This window comes from Hyla sarda, chromosome 3, assembly GCF_029499605.1.
Source record: "Hyla sarda isolate aHylSar1 chromosome 3, aHylSar1.hap1, whole genome shotgun sequence".
Lineage (NCBI taxonomy): Eukaryota > Metazoa > Chordata > Amphibia > Anura > Hylidae > Hyla > Hyla sarda.
In genome coordinates, this window is record NC_079191.1 from 182,434,527 (window position 1) to 182,453,983 (window position 19,457).

The 19,457-nt window shown below is 41.5% G+C and overlaps 1 protein-coding gene across 10 annotated transcripts in view; it reads left to right on the forward strand.

Moving 5' to 3' along the window:
* DLGAP2 (DLG associated protein 2) overlaps positions 1-19,457 on the forward strand; it is a 1,068,027-nt gene that overhangs the window by 657,131 nt on the left and 391,439 nt on the right. The window contains exon 1 of one of the 10 annotated variants that reach the window (XM_056565696.1): positions 16,113-16,376. The exons of the other annotated variants lie outside the window; for them this stretch is intronic. The gene's annotated coding sequence lies outside the window, so the exon portion shown is untranslated. Of the gene's footprint in view, positions 1-16,112; positions 16,377-19,457 lie in introns of those variants that run through there. 10 annotated transcript variants of the gene reach the window in all.

Below are 19,457 nucleotides of genomic sequence, written 5' to 3' on the forward strand. Positions count from 1 at the left end.
TCCTAATTTGGGGCTTGTTGTGAGTCCACCATAATGCTGCTGCTTTCTTTTTGTGAAATGACTATTTCCTGTTGGAGTTTGTTCCCTAACAACAAATCCCATCATTCCTTGTTTGTAAGTGTGAGGTCACTTTTTCTCCCTCCCACACATCAGCCACCCTACCCACTGAAAAAACACCTGTGATCCTTTCAATGCAATAGACCAGTGTTTTCTGACCAGGGTGCCTTCAGCTGTTGCAAAAACAGAATGATCTTCCTCCAACCCAGTGGTCGCTCACCGAAGAATTGTGAGACCACCATCAAACACAGGTACAGACACTATAATATGAATTAAACTAACTTTACAGCCCCTGTAGCATAGTGAAATAAAAAAAATCCTGAAATACCCCTTTAAATCTAACAGCATCCTTATTTTCTACATGGGCATAACTAGAACTGAATGGATCGTGAAAAACACCTACTTGTGATCACTAGCGTGAGCACTGCAGTGCATTCATTATGTTGATTGGATGTTGATCAGAACAGATCATATAATGATGACCTATCCAGATAATAGGCCATTGCTATTACAGTCTGGGAAACTATTTTGAAATGATCTTATCTGTATTGCGTAACCTCTGGGTCTGATGGAGACAGCATCATTGCCACTGCCTCATTAAATGCTAGGTAGACTCTAAAGGAGAAGACAGAAGAAGCTTCAAAAAGGTAGCCTGACACCAGATCTGCTCCTGCTAGATTAAGACAATAAACAGGTTACTTTTTAATTTGCTCGTCTATTTATTAGGATATATTAAGTGTTGTGAACGGATTTGTCAAAAATGTTAACTGTGTTGTTAGGGGATACAGCTAGGAGTTAAAGTTGTCCTGTAGCACATTCAACCTTGAGGAGCTCCAGCAGCACATAAATAGGGGTACACTTTAAGTGGGCTCTGTCATTAAAAATAATTGTTGCTATTCCACTCCTTGTGTTAAATAAAAAATATTTCTAATGTACTTTGTTTAAAAAAAATGAAATTTTCTATGTTTTATTTGTGTTTAAAAAAAGCTGCCACTAGGTGTCCCTCTACTTGTCCAGAGCACATTTCCCCCTAAGGGGTGCAGCCTTAGCCAATCATAGCCCATCTCACACTGAACTTCTCTTGGCTGTGTGTAGCAGAGTGAGGGAGAAAGTTCCCCCCTGTATGGCTTCAGATGATGTCACGCCTGCTGGGGAACACCCCTTTCCAGTCTGTGAATCTGACTGAGCAGAAAATACAGAGAAGTATCAAGGTAGAAAACTAAAAAAATACTAAAAATAAAGGCAAGGGGTAGTTTATCATGATGGGTGCAGTGAACTGGGAGGATTATAACATTTTACAAGATCATGACAGGTACTATTTTAATAGACTTGACGGAGAGAAAAGAGAAGCTCTCAATATGTTGTTATTGTTTACTATAGACATAGAATTGCAACTATCATTGTCAAATAGTCAAGAGTAGAATGTGTTGTGTAGATTAAAATGTTGAACTCTATGTGTCTGGCACTTTACCTTTTACAAAGATGTTATCATGTATTGGCATTGAGAAGCCCTATTCTGGTAATGGTACTGCACTGTTTTACATGTTGTATGCTACAGAGTCTGGACACTGCCTATTGCCTTCAGTAGGAGCTGGTGAACTATTCTATCAATGTTGTCTCCATGTTCTGCGCTACAATAGTTGATGATACCAGGAATATTCCAGAAATCTTGGTTGTCATCCTGCAGGAGTAGATAGAAGGTGTTGGTCAGTGGGAGACATTGCACAAGTGCACTACACTGATCTCCTGATGGACGTTGTGGCACCAGTGTTTCACCACAGTGACTGTAAGTGGAGCTAGGTATATCTTTAAAAGTGCATATGTGCACTAAACAAATGAGAGAGAGAGAGGCATAGACAGGCACTGAGGAGCACTAAGTCAGAAGCAGATAAAGTAAAGCCTGAGGTACAGTCTAAGCGACTACCATGTGAAGAACATATTTCTTATCACATACATGGACACAGACTGGAACTAACCAGTGTTCTGCATTTCCGACATACTTTTATGTGCAATATGCTTGGAATAGGTGACAGGTCACTTATTCCAGCATATTTAAAATGCATGCTGAAAAAGAATATGCACTGCAGTTCACAGGGTCAATTGAGATGTTTATTCCTAAAAAGAACAATGGGGTACGTAATTGTCACAGTGTGTTCAGAAGTAAAGAATGGGAAAAAATTACCAGATACCATACTGATCCAATAAGGCTTTAGTTTTTTACTAGCAATGGTTTAGCCTAGTATACATGTTCACTCAATGAATCTTTCTCACAGATTCCAGCATTGATTAGTAATTCAGAATCTACACTATTGTTCAAGAGGCTGGTGGGTGGAGGGAACTCCAACTCATTGTACAGGACTAGCAAGTGCGCGCGCATCACCAAGCAGACTGCCGCTCTTGGGATGCAAGAATATGGATTTTATGAGATCTGCTGCATGAAAAGATCAAACACATCCCTGGAATTGTCTCTGTCACTTGTGTATGCCGCCCTCAGATAGGTAGCATAAACCTGTAGCCCTCTCCGTCTCTATCACCACAAGCCATATACACCCCCCCCCCACCCTCCCTCATATATTCCCCCATAATCAGTTTCTTTCACATAGTGATTCCAAGAACAACATCAACAAGAACCCTTTGTTATATGACTGTGTATTGGCTTTACAATAGAATTGCTTAGACTCTTACATACTTTTGTTTCACTAATTAGCAAATTCTCTATTATTACATCAATATATATTTTATAAATAATTACACTTGATAATTATGCAACGTAGCAGCTGACTCTCCAGATGGCGCACTAAAAACTTCCCAAAAAGAAAAGAAAGCTCCGTAAGTTTCAGAAACTTTAGGATTCAGATGAGTGCATTTCCTGCAATGCACCTAATTAATAAGCGTAAATGCTTGTCAGGCAACCGGCAACCGGGTGTCTATATTTGGAAGGGAGCTTCAGTGTGTCATATGGTGAGGATGTCTTGGCTTGCAGATGCACAGCTACGTTCTGCATGCGAAATGAGTTAAAGTGGCCAGCTTTTATATCTTTTATACAATCCTTTTTATTTGTCATCTGCATTTTGATAGCAATATAAACTGCTTTATTTTACAACGCATACCATGTTTAAAGATCTATAAAAAAAAAAAAGCTGTTCCAGGAGACAACCCACATTGCAACTACAGATGCAGCATTGTGAATGCCAATGATCTATTTGATAATCTTTATTTCATTTTTAGGGTCTCCTACACCTAAAACATACTCCGGTCTAGTCAGGACTATTTATCCTTATATTCACCGGTGAGCAGATTACCACATATACAGTGATGACTGATGTGCACTAAACAGGATATAGACAGCTTGAATCAACAACCTCATGTATCAACACATTATTTGGGAAGGGAGACACAATATTTCAGATTTATCTGCACTTTCCGAGATTTTGGCAATAGTTGCACCAAGTTTTGATCAATCTCGTCGTAGTGTGTTGCATTCTCATCTAAAACACAAGTATTATGTTTAAACACTGTTTACATGTCACTTGAGAAAAGGTCATAGCTTACCAAGAGGGGTATGGCTTCATGATGAAGAGGTGTGACCTGAAATGACAAGTTGTGGCAAGATATGCCATAATGCTGATGCATATTTTTTTTAAGACAAAAGACAGTCTTAAAGCTAAGACTAAACAGTCTAAAACTACTACTAAATTTACGGAGCCCCGACAGCCCGCGCTGCCTTCGGCAATCTCCGGCTCTGCCATTGAGATGTATTGAGGGGGCATGTCGGACGCCGCTTTGTGCGGGGGTCGACACCCGCTATCTGGGCGGAGAGCCAGGGCCCCGTACAGAGAGATCGCAGGGGGCCCCAGCGGTCGGACCCCCGCGATCTCAAACTTATCCCCTATCCTTAGGATAGGGGATAAGTTTTTCACTACTGGACTACCTCTTTAAGTAACATTTGCAACTTTTTGTCTCCAGTGACTTCCACAGGGAAGTCAAAATGCACAAAAAAAAATATCTGAAATTTAATTTTATTGCTGCAGATTTTGCTGCAAAATTCTACATAAACTTTTAGATCTCTGCAGTATTTGCAACTGAATTTCCCATGCAGTAAATAATGTGCCTTTCTAGCAGGGATAAAATAAAAAACAAATATTAATACATGATGGGTAGAGATGAGCAAGCTGAATCCGGCGAACCTGGATAGGACCCGAACTTTAGGACTTTTCTGGCTCGGTGAACACTCAAGCTTTCTGGCTTGCATGAGCTGTTAAATAGAGTGAAAACCGTGAAGGCTTGGTTTTTGGCAGACGAAAGAAGCAGGGCGGCCAGGGAGCGCTGAGATGATGTCAGGACATCAGCAAATCACATGATAACCCAGGTCTATCATGTTATTTGCTGTTACTGTGTCAATCAGCTCAAAGGCCAATAGGACACAGCAAGAGGGGAGGGCATCTTTACACAAATAAGAGAGCAGTGACACCACCCACTGCATTCAGAGTAGCAGAACTGCTGGAAAGAGAGAGGGAGAGACAGAAATAGGGACAGTTAGTGATTAGAAAGATAGAGACTGAGATACAGATTAGAAATAGAGAAGAAATAGGAACAGTTAGTGATTAGATAGAGAGATACAGATTAGAAATAGAGACCCTACGTGTGTGTTTGTGTGAACAGGATTCAATCCCTATACAAGAAGAAACCTATAGGGGCTCCTATACACCAAAACAGCATATAAGGGGACATCCTGAACCAGCTGTAGTAGTCAGTGCGCTGCAGTGATCTGTGCCACCCACAAAGTGTGTTTAAGTGGCACCTATATATGCCTATAGGGCCTGTGCACACAGTAGTGATTTGTCTCTATAATAGTGTTCCTGATCCAGCTACAGTAGCCAGTGAGGTGCATTGATCTGTGCTACCCACCCACAGAGCCTATTGAATGCAACTATATATCTATAGGGGCTGTCAACACAGTTGTGAATATAATAGATTTCTGCAAACACCTTCAGTATTCATTGTAGTGTCATATCTGCCACGCAAAATGCATGTTGAAGTTACACATATGCAGCCTGTAGTGCAACAGTTCTGTTGCATTTAATATTGTCCTGCAAACACCTTTAGTGTTGAAGTTACTCATATATAATAGAGTAATAATGTAGTACAGGTACAGGCAACGGCAGCCAGGTGTCCTGTGGTAGTAGTGGCAGCTGCATTAGCCATCCCAAGTTTTCACTTCCTGAGAGAAGTTATGTGGTTTCACAGGATGATTCAGCTTTACTTTAATATTTCTGTTATATGACTTCTGAGGAGGAAGAGGAAGCCAATATGATGGTGAGCCACCAGTCAGTGAATTCCTTTGCCTCTACACTCACATGGGGAAGTGATAAAGGTCCATCCTAGACCCTGTGCTTCCTCATCTCTAGCTTTACCTCCCCCGCCCCTACTGCTATGCAGAAGGATATCACTAGCCATGACGAGGAGTTGTGTGGGGACAGTCAAGCTTTGGAGTGTGTTGGCGAGGTGAACGAGGTAGAATCAGTGGTTGAGCCCAGCAAAAGCTTGACTGGTGGTGGTAGGGGTGGTGGGGATACTGTAAGGCGTCAAAGTGGCTATGCTGAGGGGGACAAGGAGCCCAAGAAGTTTATGCAGGGAGGCGTGGAGTGGACGATGAGGAGTTTGATGTTGACGATGTGGTGTTTGACAGGACATGGGAACCACCTGGGCAAGAGCTGATGTGTTCAGAGCAAGAGGGTAGTGGCAGATTTAGCGAAGATGAGCAAAACTGAGGTAGGGGAAGAAAACCTATGAAAAGTAACAGGTGTAGGGCTACTTATCTGATGAGCTCAGGTGACAGCGACTCTGCTGCATGTTCAGGTTTTTTTTTTTTTAAACCATACAGAGGAGGGGCACAGTCAGGTGGTGCTGTCTCTGTCCAATATTCTGATGTGTGGAACTTCTTTTCTACCTTACCTGATGAAGAGAACGTGGCAATATGTTATCTCTGCAAACAGACATGGCCAGAGTCCGGGTGTAGGAACTATGTCTCTATGTAGGCATATGGAGTGTCACCACAAGGCAGTGTGGGACAGGCTGCTGCTGATTCTCCAGATCCCTCCCAACTGTCAAACAGCCAGGTCTCTTCCACAGGCAGCACATTTTTGAGATTGGCCTCATCTGTGTTGTGCCCTCCTCCTCCCTGATCGCGTCAGTTGTGCACTGGGGAATACATGTCTTCCAGACAACAGTAGTCTCCCAGTCGCTCTGTTGTATTGCACTTTAATTCATACCTGGCCAAGCTGTTGGTGGCACAGGCCCTCCCATAGCATCTTGTGGACTCCACGGCCTTCAGGCAACTCATGGGGTGTGCCCAGCCCAGGTGGCACGTACCTAGTCACCATTATTTTGCAAAGAAAGCTGTCCCCACTTTGCACAATCGTGTGATGGAGAGGGTGGGCCACTCCATGATCTTGTCTATGTGCACATGGTTAATACATGGAGTAGTAGCTACGGCCAGGGGTAATACATGGTCAAAGAATAGTTTTGCGCTCTTGCTGTGATCTCAGTGTGATCTCCCAGCCAGGCCTGGGCGGTCTGGCTGGGGAAAAATTCTAATTTCATTTTTTTTGGAAACCTGCTACTTCCAGTCAGGCCTGGGCCACCTGGCTGTCTGGGGCAAATTTCGAATTGATTCTGGTTGCTTCTGCAAACACCCTGTGGCCAGTCGGGGCTGCTGGCCAAATTCAAATAGATTTTTTTGGATACCTGCTTCTTCCAGGCAGGCTTGGGCCGCCTGGCTGGTGCAAAATTCTAATAGATTTTTTATTTTTTTTGGAAACCTTCTACCTTCAGCCATGCCTGGGCCGCCTGGCTGAGGCAAAATTCTAATTGATTTTAACCCCTTAAGGATCAAGCCCATTTTGACCTTAAGGACCTGGCCAATTTTATTTTTGTATTTCCGTTTTTTCCTCCTTGCCTTCTAAAAATCGTAACTCTTATATTTTCATCCACAGACTAGTATGACTTGTTTTTTGCACGACCAGTTGTCCTTTGTAACAACATCACTCATTTTACCATAAAATGTATGGCGCAACCCAAAAAATACTATTTGTGCTGGGAAATTAAAAAGAAAACCACAATTTTTAAATTTTGGAAGGTTTAGTTTTCACGCCGTACAATTTACGGTAAAAATTACATGTGTTCTTTATTCTGTGGGTCAATACGATTAAAACGATACCCATGATTACATACTTTTCTATAACTGATGCACTTAAAAAAAATCGCAAACTTTTTAACCAAATTAGTATGTTTAAAATCTCTCTATTTTGACGACCTATATAGAGATGTTGCAAATTGTTCGCCGGCGAACAGTTCCCAGCGAACTTAGCATGTTCGCGTTCGCATCGCCGGGCGAACATATGTGAAGTTTGATTCGCCCCCTATACTTTAACATTGCGGTAAACTTTGACCCTATGAGTCAGAGTCAGCAGACACATTACAGCCAATCAGCAGCAGTCCCTCCCTTCCAGACCCTCCTACCTCCTGCACGGACGCCATTTTACCTTCATTCGGCATGCTGCAGGCTTAGAAAGTGGAGGGACAGAGAAGCTGCTCCTGCTGTAATAGGGAAAGCGATAGCTAGGTTGCTGCTAGGTGGTGTATTCAGGGTCCAGTTTACTCCTAAAGCACTAGTGTAACATCTGCTTTAAGGACAGCACCCAAAAAAGCCCTTTTTAGGGCTCAAATATCAGTCCATGTGTCTTGCAACAGCTGGATGCACCCTGGTTGGGAGGGAACCACTGGTTAAAAGGGGTACTCTGGTGTAAAACTTAATTTCCTTCAAGCAACTAACTACAGTATTAAAAGGGCTATAAGTTCAGTCCGTGTTTCTTGCAACTGCTGGAGGCACCCTGGTTGGGGACCTCTGCTTAAAAGGGGAACTCCGCTGGCAACCTTTTTTGCTCATTGTCACACTAGTGCAAATCACATTTGGTGCGACAGTTGTTCAAATAAAAATGAAAATACCTTTTTTGGCTTTGAAATAAAACCAGTGCTGCCTAAAGGGGGGCTCTAACTATGTGCTTGTGCTGCCTAATATGGGAGAATCTATGTGCTGCCTAAAGTGGGGATCTAAATATGTGCTGCCTAAAGGGAGGCTCTAACTATGTGCTGCCTAATATGGGGAATCTATGTGCTGCCTAAAGGGGGGCTCTATCTATGTGCTGTCTAACATGGGAAAATCTATGTGCTGCCTAAAGGGGGGATCTAACTATGTGATGCCTAAAGGGGGGCTCTATGTGTTGCCTAAAGGAGGCTAAAGCACGTTATTCCAAAGAATTTAGGAATAATAGGTGATTTATGCCCTTTATGGATTAAAACCAGACTCTGCATCAACTATGTAATTTTCCATGGGAGTTTTGCCATGGATCCCCCTCCAGCACGCCACAGTCCAGGTATTAGTCCCCTTGAAACAACTTTTAAATCACTATTGTGGCCAGAAAGAGTCCCTGTGGGTTTTAAAATTTGCCTGCCCATTGAAGTCAATGGCGGTTCGCCCGATTCGCGAACATTTGCGGAAGTTCGCGTTTGCCGTTCACGAACCGAAAATTTTATGTTCGCGACATCACTAGACCTATAACTTTTTCATTTTTCCGTATAAGTGGCGGTATGAGAGCTAATTTTTTGTGCATTGATCTGTACTTTTAATTGATACCATATTTGTGTATATAAAACTTTTATAATTTTTTTTAATTTTATAATAACAAAAAAGCAGCAATTTTGGACTATTTTTTTTATTGTTCACGCCGTTCACCATACGGGGTCATTAAAATTATATTTTAATAGTTCGGACATTTACACACGCGGCGATACCAAATATGTTTACTAATAATTTTTTTTTACACTTTTTGGGGGTTAAATGGGAAAAAGGGACATTTAAAATTTTTATTAGGTGAGGGAATTTTTCACATTTTTTTAAACTTATTTTTTTAAACTTTTTTTTTATAAATTTTTTTTACACTTTAATAGTCCCCATAGGGGACTATTTATAGCAATCAGTTGAGTGCTAATACTGTTCAATGCTATGCATAGGGCATGGCACTGATCAGTGTTATCGGCTATCTTCTGCTGTGGTCTGCTTGATCTCAGACGAGAGCTGAAGAAGCGGCGGCGGAGGATAACAGTAGCCGTGACCTGCCGCACATGACCCGAGCATCGCTCGTAGCCAAGTACTGCCGCACCAGGATGCACATTTACGTCCTTGGTCATTAAGGGGCTCAAGGTTTCTCAACCTGCCACTGTATGCAGAATACTACAACTCCATAGAGTAAACTACTGTGTGATATGCTCCAACCAGCCAGGCCTGGGTCACCTGGCTGGCCAAATTCAAATTAATTTCTATGGTTTCTCAACCTGCTGCTTTATGCAGGCTACTACTCTTCCTCCACTAAACCACTGTTACATGCTGAAGGTTGCTGTTGGCCTGGGTCACCTGGCTGGCCAAATCAGGGGTTTAGTACTGATAGGCAGTGTTACAAACATGTTTAGAGGCTTATTTCATTGCCAGTTCGAGTCGAGCCAAGCCAAACTAAACTCGCAATTTCCAAAAAGTTTGGCGAGTCCGGTGAACCAAACTTTTCAAAAGTTCGCTCAACTCTAATGATGGGTAATAATACTGAATGTAATTGTATTAACCTGTCCTTAATCTCTCTGTTAATTATATGGATTCTCTTTTTCACATTGTATTATATTATGTTTTATGGGTAGATATCATTTACAACAATAGCCCTCCATTTTTACAGATTGCACTTTTTTCCTTATGCTTATAACAATGCACCAAAGAAAAGATATTGTCGCACAATGTACAATGAATTTGACACATTTTTGAAACCCTTTTTTTTGTAGGCTGGCTTGTTAGATCTCTACAATACCCAATGAGTGGAGTGAGATTGCTTTTTAAAAAGTCCTAAATAGTAAATATGTTTACTAGGGATGAGCGAATCGAATCTGACGAATCCAAATTCATTACGAATTTAAGGAAACATTTGATTCGTAACTAATGCGAATATCGCCACGATTCGATCGTGCAAATCACTTCATTAAACTCCATTTAGTCCGGTCCAGACTCCAGGGCCGGGCATCTAAAATGGCGGATCCACATGTGAGGACATGGGGCAGGGAATCCTGGGAAGGAGGGAACAAGGGTTGGCAGGATGACCCTTAATCACATGCAGCATGCAGCTTATCAGCAGCCAGCCACCCCTGTGATGTCGCAGCCCTATATAATCGTCAGACATCTTGCGGCCAGTCACATCAGCGTTCTATTACAGAGAGAGAAGAGGACAGACAGCAGTGTGTGTTGCACAGAAAAGCATTTTTACAGCAGTGATTCACCTCCCAGTCACATCAGCGTTAGATTGCAAAGAGGAACAGAGAGCCGTGTGTTGCACAGAAAAGTTTTTTTACAGCAGCGATTCACCTCAAGCCCAAATGAAGCCTAGAAGCACTGATAGGGAAGGCAGTGAGATTGAGAGAGAAAGTTCTCAATTTTGGATGTAATACACAGGGCCTGTGTGCTGCAGCACTGGTGTGTACAACAACTGAAAAGCTAATAGTAGCCAGCCAGTTAGGGTTAGCAGAGCACTAAAAGAGTATTGTTCTCTATTAAGTGTAATCTGTGCGTACATCTAAGTGGTGTATCATCTTGTTCCTGTTAAAGTCTTAAAGGGGTTATCCAGGAAAAAACTTTTTTTTATATATCAACTGGCTCCAGAAAGTTAAACAGATTTGTAAACTACTTCTATTAAAAAATCTTAATCCTTTCAGTATTTATGAGCTTCTGAAGTTAGGGTTGTTCTTTTCTGTCTAAGTTCTCTCTGATGACACGTGTCTAGAGAAACGCCCAGTTTAGAAGCAAATCTCCATAGCAAACCTCTTCTAAACTGGGCGTTTCCCGAGACACGTGTCATCAGAGAACACTTAGACAGAAAAGAACAACCTTAACTTCAGAAGCTCATAAGTACTGAAAGGATTAAGATTTTTTAATAGGAGTAATTTACAAATCTGTTTAACTTTCTGGAGCCAGTTGATATATGAAAAAAAGTTTTTTCCTGGAATACCCCTTTAAGTGCCTAGATACTGTGAAAGGCCAGGCAAAAGTACATACCTGCTGGTGTTGTAGACAAATACTGTTTTAAGCGTGCTGGAGCGCATTGTCCTCCCCCCATAAGTGCATACCACATACGTACATCGAAATGGTGTACCATTTTGTTCCTGTTAAAGTCTTAATGGCCTAGAAACAAATCTTACAAATCTTCCTCCAGTAAAGCCACACTCCCAACATCTGTAAAAAGTAAAACTGGTGAGCAAAGCACTAATTTGCCCACTTTGACTCAAATGTATAATAAATATGCAAAAGTAAAGATGGCCATGAATTCAAGGCACAGATGATGCTTAATAATAGGTGCAAGAGCAATGATAAAGTTCCCCAATGAATGAGCTCTCTTGGTAATCTAGAGCATTAGGAATGCAATGTGCATGTACAGGAAAAACTTTATTTAAGGATCTACTCATTAAGTGTTTCCCCTTTTTACCTATCACTTTCCAACTTTTGTGTTCAAATAAGAGACTTCTAGTACGATAGTGGGGGCTGGGAATTCTCTCTATACAGAGCATTCTGGGTACCTAAAAAAAATGAATCCCACCTCTTGGGCATAAATAATGTTTATTTTCGGTCATGCCAGCTGCATGACTGAGGATTGGCATCTCTCCCGACTTCTGTATAGGACTGTCAGCAGTTTTAATATCTCAAAATTTAAATACATAGTGAGTCTGGTCTGGGGTCTGTATTTTTTATGTGGACTGGTCTTGGTTCTGTATTTATTTAAGGCGCCTGGTTTGGGGTCTGTAGTCTGTATTTGTTTAGCCTCTCTGGGCTGGGGGTCTGTGCTTGCTCAGGAGGAGTCCAGTGTCTGTACAGTGTTCCCTCAATTACAATATTAATTGGTTCCAGGACAACCATTGTATGTTGAAACCTTTGTATGTTGAGACCATAACTCTATGAAAACCTGGTAATTGGTTCTGAAGCCACTAAAATGTTATCCAAAAATAGGAAAAAGTGAAGAATAAAGAAAAATAAGCAGATTAACTAATATAGATAAAGCAAATCTTTACATATAAATGTAAGAAAGATCTGCTGGGAGCTGTAAATCACTGTCTATGTAGAGGACAGGAGCTTCTTCAGGGTCCTGTACAGTACATGCAGTGTCTCAAAAAAGTAACATGAGCCGCCCTTACCTGGTGTTCAAAGGAGCAGCTAACTGTGGTACAGGTAAATAGTAGTACAGAATATGTAATACCACCCTGTACTGTAGGGGGCGCTACCAGACAGGAGTTCAGGGCATGCACCTCAGTAATACAGGTGCTTTATCAGTGAATACCCATTCTGATTGGTCAGTTCTTCCAGTTATTAACACATTTCACAGATCTGGACTGTCTGTACATTGTATTTTGAGTCTGGTTTCAAGTTACAATGGTCCAGAAAAGACGATTGTATGTTGAAACTATTGTATGTTGAGGGATCACTGTATACATTAGTCATGTTTGAGAGTCAGATGTCCTATATTATGCTTTTTTCTACATAAAAGGGCAGGACTGGGGGCAAAACAAAAATTCTGCTTTATAAATCGCATTTTAAAATCTCTCTGATGCCATCACCAAACTTTCCTTGGTCACTCCCTGTCTATGCCTCACACCCCTGCAGCAGATTAAAAACAAAAAATCTGGGCAGAAGTCATAATGATGTATTCTCACATGTCCTGTTCTAATACCAAAGCCTAAAGGTAACTGTATGAAATATATGCATCCCTCATTTTTTATTTTGATGACTTAGTTATTTGGATCAATTTATATAAACTAAAAACATATAGAGGGAGATTTATCAAAACCTGTGCAGAGGAAAAGTTGCCCAGTTGCCCCATAGCAACCAATCAGATCACTTCTTTTATTTTACTAAGGACTTGTTAAAAATCAAAGAAGTGATCTGATTGGTTGCTATGGGAAACTGGGCAACTTTTCCTCTACACAGGTTTTGATAAATCTCCCCCATAGATGTAATTTATCACTCCCTGCAACAGATTTGGTAAAATTGCTCAAGTGTTTGCACCAGCACGGTTTTTGTGCAGAAAATGTTACACAAACGTCCACTGTGCGCAAAACAATCTGCTCAGATCCCCTGCGCCACTTGGCGCTGGTGAAGTGAACTATAAATTCTTCCCATAGGGGGAGATTTATCATTGCTTTTAGAGCATTTTTTTTGTCTATGTTTTGGCGCAGTTAAGGCGCAAGCAGTACATTTAGCGACTTTTATGCGTCTTTTGATATAGACCGTTTCACTCTTTTTGCCTACCCATAGAACTTTTTCTTTTTGACCATGCAGTGGTCACGTATTTATCATTTGCGACTTTTGTCAAAAGTCGCTATTTTGTGCGCAAAGGTACTTTTTTTAGGCACAAAGCTACACCCCCTACCATTAGGCGTGAGAATCACTGCTACCTTCCACAATTCAACCTTTAACCTCTTGTGGACGACAGCGTCCACTTCCCTTCTATGACACGTGTTCAGGAGCTGAGCGCGGGTCATAGCTGGGTGGTCCTGGCAGCTATCTGCCACCAGGACCCATCTCTAATGCCAGACATCACCGATCACGGTGATGCCCGGCTTTAACCCCTTAGACACTGCAATCAAATTTGATTGTAGCGTCTAAAATGCAAGTAAAAATGTCCCGGCAGCTGTGTGAAAGTAAGTAAAAACACCTATCCTTCCAAATTAAGGACCCGGGAAAGCGTCTACTTCCCTCACTCACAAGAAATAGTCTAGAAAAAGTGTATGTGGTAGAGCTTTTCCCACCCAAAGCAGAGCTGCGCAAAATTCATCATCCTGCTGCACCTTCTTGATAAATAAGATGCACGCTAGTCAAACCCACCACTCAAATAAACATGGGAAAATAGCTCTACCGTAGGCATTCTATGATAAATCTGGGCCATAGCCTTTGAGTTTTAGAATAAAATCTTTTGCTTCCTCTATAGCTTCCACTCTCTTGTTTGGGAAGCAGCACCGGTGTTGTTGTGCGTATACATTGTAGTTTACAGTATATCCTCTTGAGCTTAGAGCATGCACTTTAAGCTCCCGGCTATTCAGCTGCTGGGAGCACATACTGTATATAAATGATTACTGAAGCCTTGAATGTGTGTATTCTCCAGTGTAAATCACTGGACAGATCTAATTGAACTGCACAGCAGCTTAATGCATTCAGAATGGAGGTGATTACTGCCTTTAGCCGCAATGACAGATACTGCAGAGGTAGCTTTAACCCCTTAAGGACGCAGGACGTAAATGTACGTCCTGGTGCGGTGGTACTTAACGCTCCAGGACGTACATTTACGTCCTGTGCATAACCGCGGGCATCGGAGCGATGCCCGTGTCATGCGCTGCTGATCCCGGCTGCTGATCGCAGCCAGGGACCCGCCGGCAATGGCCGACACCCGCGATCTCGCGGGCGTCCGCCATTAACCCCTCAGGTGCCGGGATCAATACAGATCCCGGCATCTGCGGCAGTGCGCGATTTGAATGAATGATCGGATCGCCCGCATCGCTGCTGCGGGGATCCGATCATTCAGAACGCCGCACGGAGGTCCCCTCACCTACCGGCTCCCGGTGTCTCCTGCTCTGGTCTGAGATCGAGCAGACCAGAACAGAAGATAGCCGATAACACTGATCTGTTCTATGTCCTATACATAGAACAGATCAGTATTAGCAATCATGGTATTGCTATGAATAGTCCCCTATGGGGACTATTCAAGTGTAAAAAAAATGTAAAAAAAAATGTAAAAGTAAAAGTAAAAATAAAGTGAAAAATCCCCTCCCCCAATAAAAAAAGTAAAACGTCCGTTTTTTCCTATTTTACCCCCAAAAAGCGTAAAAAAAATTTTTTATAGACATATTTGGTATCGCGGCGTGCGTAAATGTCCGAACTATTAAAATAAAATGTTAATGATCCCGTACGGTGAACGGCGTGAACGAAAAAAAAAAAAAGTCCAAAATTGCTACTTTTTAAATACATTTTATTTAAAAAAAATTTTTAAAAAATGTATTGAAAGTTTTTACATGCAAATGTGGTATCAAAAAAAAAGTACAGATCATGGCGCAAAAAATGAGCCCCCATACCGCCGCTTATACGGAAAAATAAAAAAGTTAGAGGTCATCAAAATAAAGGGATTATAAACGTACTAATTTGGTTAAAAAGTTTGTGATTTTTTTTTAAGCACAACAATAATAGAAAAGTATATAATAATGGGTATCATTTTAATCATATTGACCCTCAGAATAAAGAACACACGTTATTTTTACCATAAATTGTACGGCGTTAAAACGAAACCTTCCAAAATTAGCAAAATTGCGTTTTTCTTTTTAATTTCCCCACAAAAATAGTGTTTTTTGGTTGCGTCATACATTTTATGATATAATGAGTGATGTCATTACAAAGGAGAACTGGTCGCGCTAAAAAACAAGCCCTCATACTAGTCTGTGGATGAAAATATAAAAAAGTTATGATTTTTAGAAGGCGAGGAGGAAAAAATGAAAACGTAAAAATTAAATTGTCTGAGTCCTTAAGGCCAAAATGGGCCTGAGTCCTTAAGGGGTTAAACTACATCCATGCTATTATTCCTCAAATTTATTGGAGGTAGGCCTTTATGATATTTATATTATTTGTTTTAGACATATCTGTTTAATATTCGTTATAATCAGATAACAAAAAAAGCAGCATGATACTACTGTATGCTCATTCTTGTATTAGCATTTGCATGATAAACCCAGCAGTACAATGGGGGAAATTCATTAAAACTTGCGTAGTGGAAAGTTGCTGAGTTGCCCATAGCAACCAATCAGATCGCTTCTTTCATTTTTGAAAAGACCTTTGGAAAATGAAAGAAGCGATCTGATTGGTTGCTATGGGCAACTGGGCAACTTTTCCTCTGGACTGGTTTTGATAAATCTCCCTCAATATCTTCTGGATCATAAAATAGACACATTGGGGGGTATTTATCAATTTTGCCTGTTGACAGTTTCCTTTTACCCCTTTTTTTTTTCACTTTGGTTTACGTGGACATGGACCAAATTTATCATTTGGTGCAAGTTGTTAGTAATTTTGGCTGAAATGTTGACATCAGCTGTTCACAGCGCCTTTTACACAGAACTTACCGCCACAGAGGACACGTATTTTACCCTGTAGAGCAGCCATTTTGGAGCCCCTCCTGTAGTATATCAGCAAGCGACATGAGGTACTTTCTTTTGCGGGGTTTATAGTCACCATGTGAAATGGATTTTATTTTCAACTTGGGTAGTTTTTTTTTTTTTTGTTACTTTAGTGCAGTGGTCTTCAACCTGCGGACCTCCAGATGTTGCAAAACTACAATTCCCAGCATGCCCGGACAGTCCGGGCATGCTGGGAGTTGTAGTTTTGCAACATCTGGAGGTCCACAGGTTGGAGACCACTGCTTTAGTGCTTACCTTTCCTGAACCTGTGCGGCCATGTCCAATGCTGGCTCAACAGAGGGTGAAGGTTCCTCAGAGACAACTATGTCGCAGGATAGTATTGAGCAGCCCTTTTTAATGTATTTTGACGCCTTTACATTTTCTGACATTGCTAAGGGTGGGTTCACACTACGTTTTGTCCCATACGGGAGCGCATACGGCAGGAGGGAGCTAAAAGCTCGCGCTCCCGTATGTAACCGTATGCGCTCCCGTATGCCATTCACTTCAATGAGCCGACCGGAGTGAAACGTTCGGTCCGGTCGGCTCATTTTTGCGCCGTATGCGCTTTTACAACCGGACCTAAAACCGTGGTTGACCACGGTTTTAGGTCCGGTTGTAAAAGCGCATACGGTGCAAAAATGAGCCGACCGGACCGAACGTTTCACTCCGGTCGGCTCATTGAAGTGAATGGCATACGGGAGCGCATACGGTCACATACGGGAGCGCGAGGTTTTAGCTCCCTCCTGCTGTATGCGCTCCCGTATGGGACAAAACGTAGTGTGAACCCAGCCTTAGTGTGTTTTCCATGTGCAAAATTTCTTGGCGGGGATTTGCGCCAAAAAAAGGGATTTGCGCCAAAGATCGATTGGCGCAAATGATGAATTACTGACTAAAGTTAAAATCACACACAGGACCGTGTTATTTTGAGAAAGTTGTAAAAATGATAGTGGAGAAGATTAGAGATGAGCGAACTTACAGTAAATTCAATTCGTCACGAACTTCTCGGCTCGGCGGTCGCTGACTTATCCTGCATAAAGTAGTTCAGCTTTCAGGTGCTCCGGTGGGATGGAAAAGGTGGATACAGTCCTAGGAGACTCTTTCCTAGGACTGTATCCACCGTTTCCAGCCCACCGGAGCACCTGAAAGCTGAACTAATTTACGCAGGATAAGTCATCAACTGCCGAGCCGAGAAGTTCGTGACGAATCAAATTTACTGTAAGTTCGCTCATCTCTAGAGAAGATGCGCCAAACTTTGGCACAAAAAGACACTGCGCCAAAGTATTGCCCCAAACTTACGTGAAAAAAACAACACATAAATCCTTTGATAAATACCCCCCATTGCCCTCATTTACTATTGCAAACCCGACATGTCGGGTTTTGTCGGGTTGTGTGCCAGATTCTTGTGCATTGCACCAGAAATTTTGTCTGCGCCAATATTTGCGCCAGAATTGAAAAAACCTGACAAACTCACAAAAAAACAACATATTTACTAAGGTTTCCTCAGAAAATGTGGTGGATTTGAGCTGAGGAAAACCAGACAGATCAGAGCATGTGTAAGCAAAATGTAGGGAAAAGTGCAAAATGTAGGGAAATCTTAGTAAATACCGTGGGGAAAAAATTGTAGGGAATTAATACCCACAAAGAAACCTACACAACCTACTCTTAGTAAATCAGGTTCATTAAATTGTAACATAGTTCACCTTGTAGAAATTCAGCAGCTGCCAAATCTACAATGTAATCTTTGTATTGTTGGTTCGTATTATTTTTCATATTATTATATGCAGGTTTTTTATTTGATTTAGTACAATTAGAACTAGAACTCATTATGCTTAGTTTTTTTTTTATCATTTCATTAGCAGTAATGTTTCCATAGTGGAAATGCTGAGCTTGACATAAAATGATTCATTCCTATGCTGCATGGTAGGGGAATTGTGGGTACTATAGTTTCATTAGCTTGTATTCCTGTATTGATCTCTAAAGGAACAAAAGCTTTGGGACTCCGAGAGTTGGAAACTGTAGTATCATTTATGTTTTCGATACAACTAAGGTAGCAAAATCCAAAACATTACAAATTGGTTCTTCATACCCCCTATGGAGCCATTCACTAAAAACAATATACGAATGAGGAGAAATAATTCAGCTGAGTACAGAAAGAAGGGCTTCTCAAGAATATTACATGTATGCTTTATTAGATCTATTTCACAGGGATAGAGACATATGAATTCTAAAGCTGGGAATGTACAGGTCTCCTGATCATTTCCTCAGCTTGTGAGCGGTCTGATCCATATTAATACATATAGATCTCAGGAGTATATCGCCTAAACTTGTACTCATATGCACTCAATATTAGCCTTGGCGCAGGGTACAAATGTGGTAGGATTTGTGTGGGATTGTGGAAATAGAAATATATAGTATGGCTTATATTCTTTGTGATTGTAATGTTTTTTATGATAGGTACCTTCAAGGCTAAGGATGCCCAAAGGACCCTTTTGAATTATATGATCAGACTGCTTGGCTAGTGCTATAAATGTTGTGAAATAGTTAGTGGTCTCTATTATAAATTTAGCATTGGGGCTTTTAAATACCTTCTCGTTATTATGGAATACCTCAAGAAACATACTGCAGCTTTACGATACCTTCATTAATTTAAGGATTGTAGTGTTACCTTACATTCATATCTCTTATGACTAAAATTACAAGCGGTACAATGGAAAACTATTTATGGGAATTACACCTAATTGAATTCAGACATGGCACATAAACATGTCAAACAATGGTTTTAGTGGGGTAAGTAAGTTTTAAACTCCATAACTGTTGAAAGGGGTAGTAAACTTTAGAGAAACCTTTAAAGGAGTACTCCGGTGCACACTTTTTTCATGTTATCCCGTCCGGGCTGCAAAATAAAAGAAAACACACTTTATCTTACCTGCCAATGAGCCCCCGGAGCTCCGGTACACTCCGGTACAGGTGTTCGGTCCCCGGGCTGTATTCTTCTTACTTCCTGTTAGCCCGGCACGTCACACGGAGCTTCAGCCTATCACTGGCCGCAGCGATGTCCCGCCTCGGCCAGTGATAGGCTGAAGCTCCGTGTGACGTGCCGGGCTAAC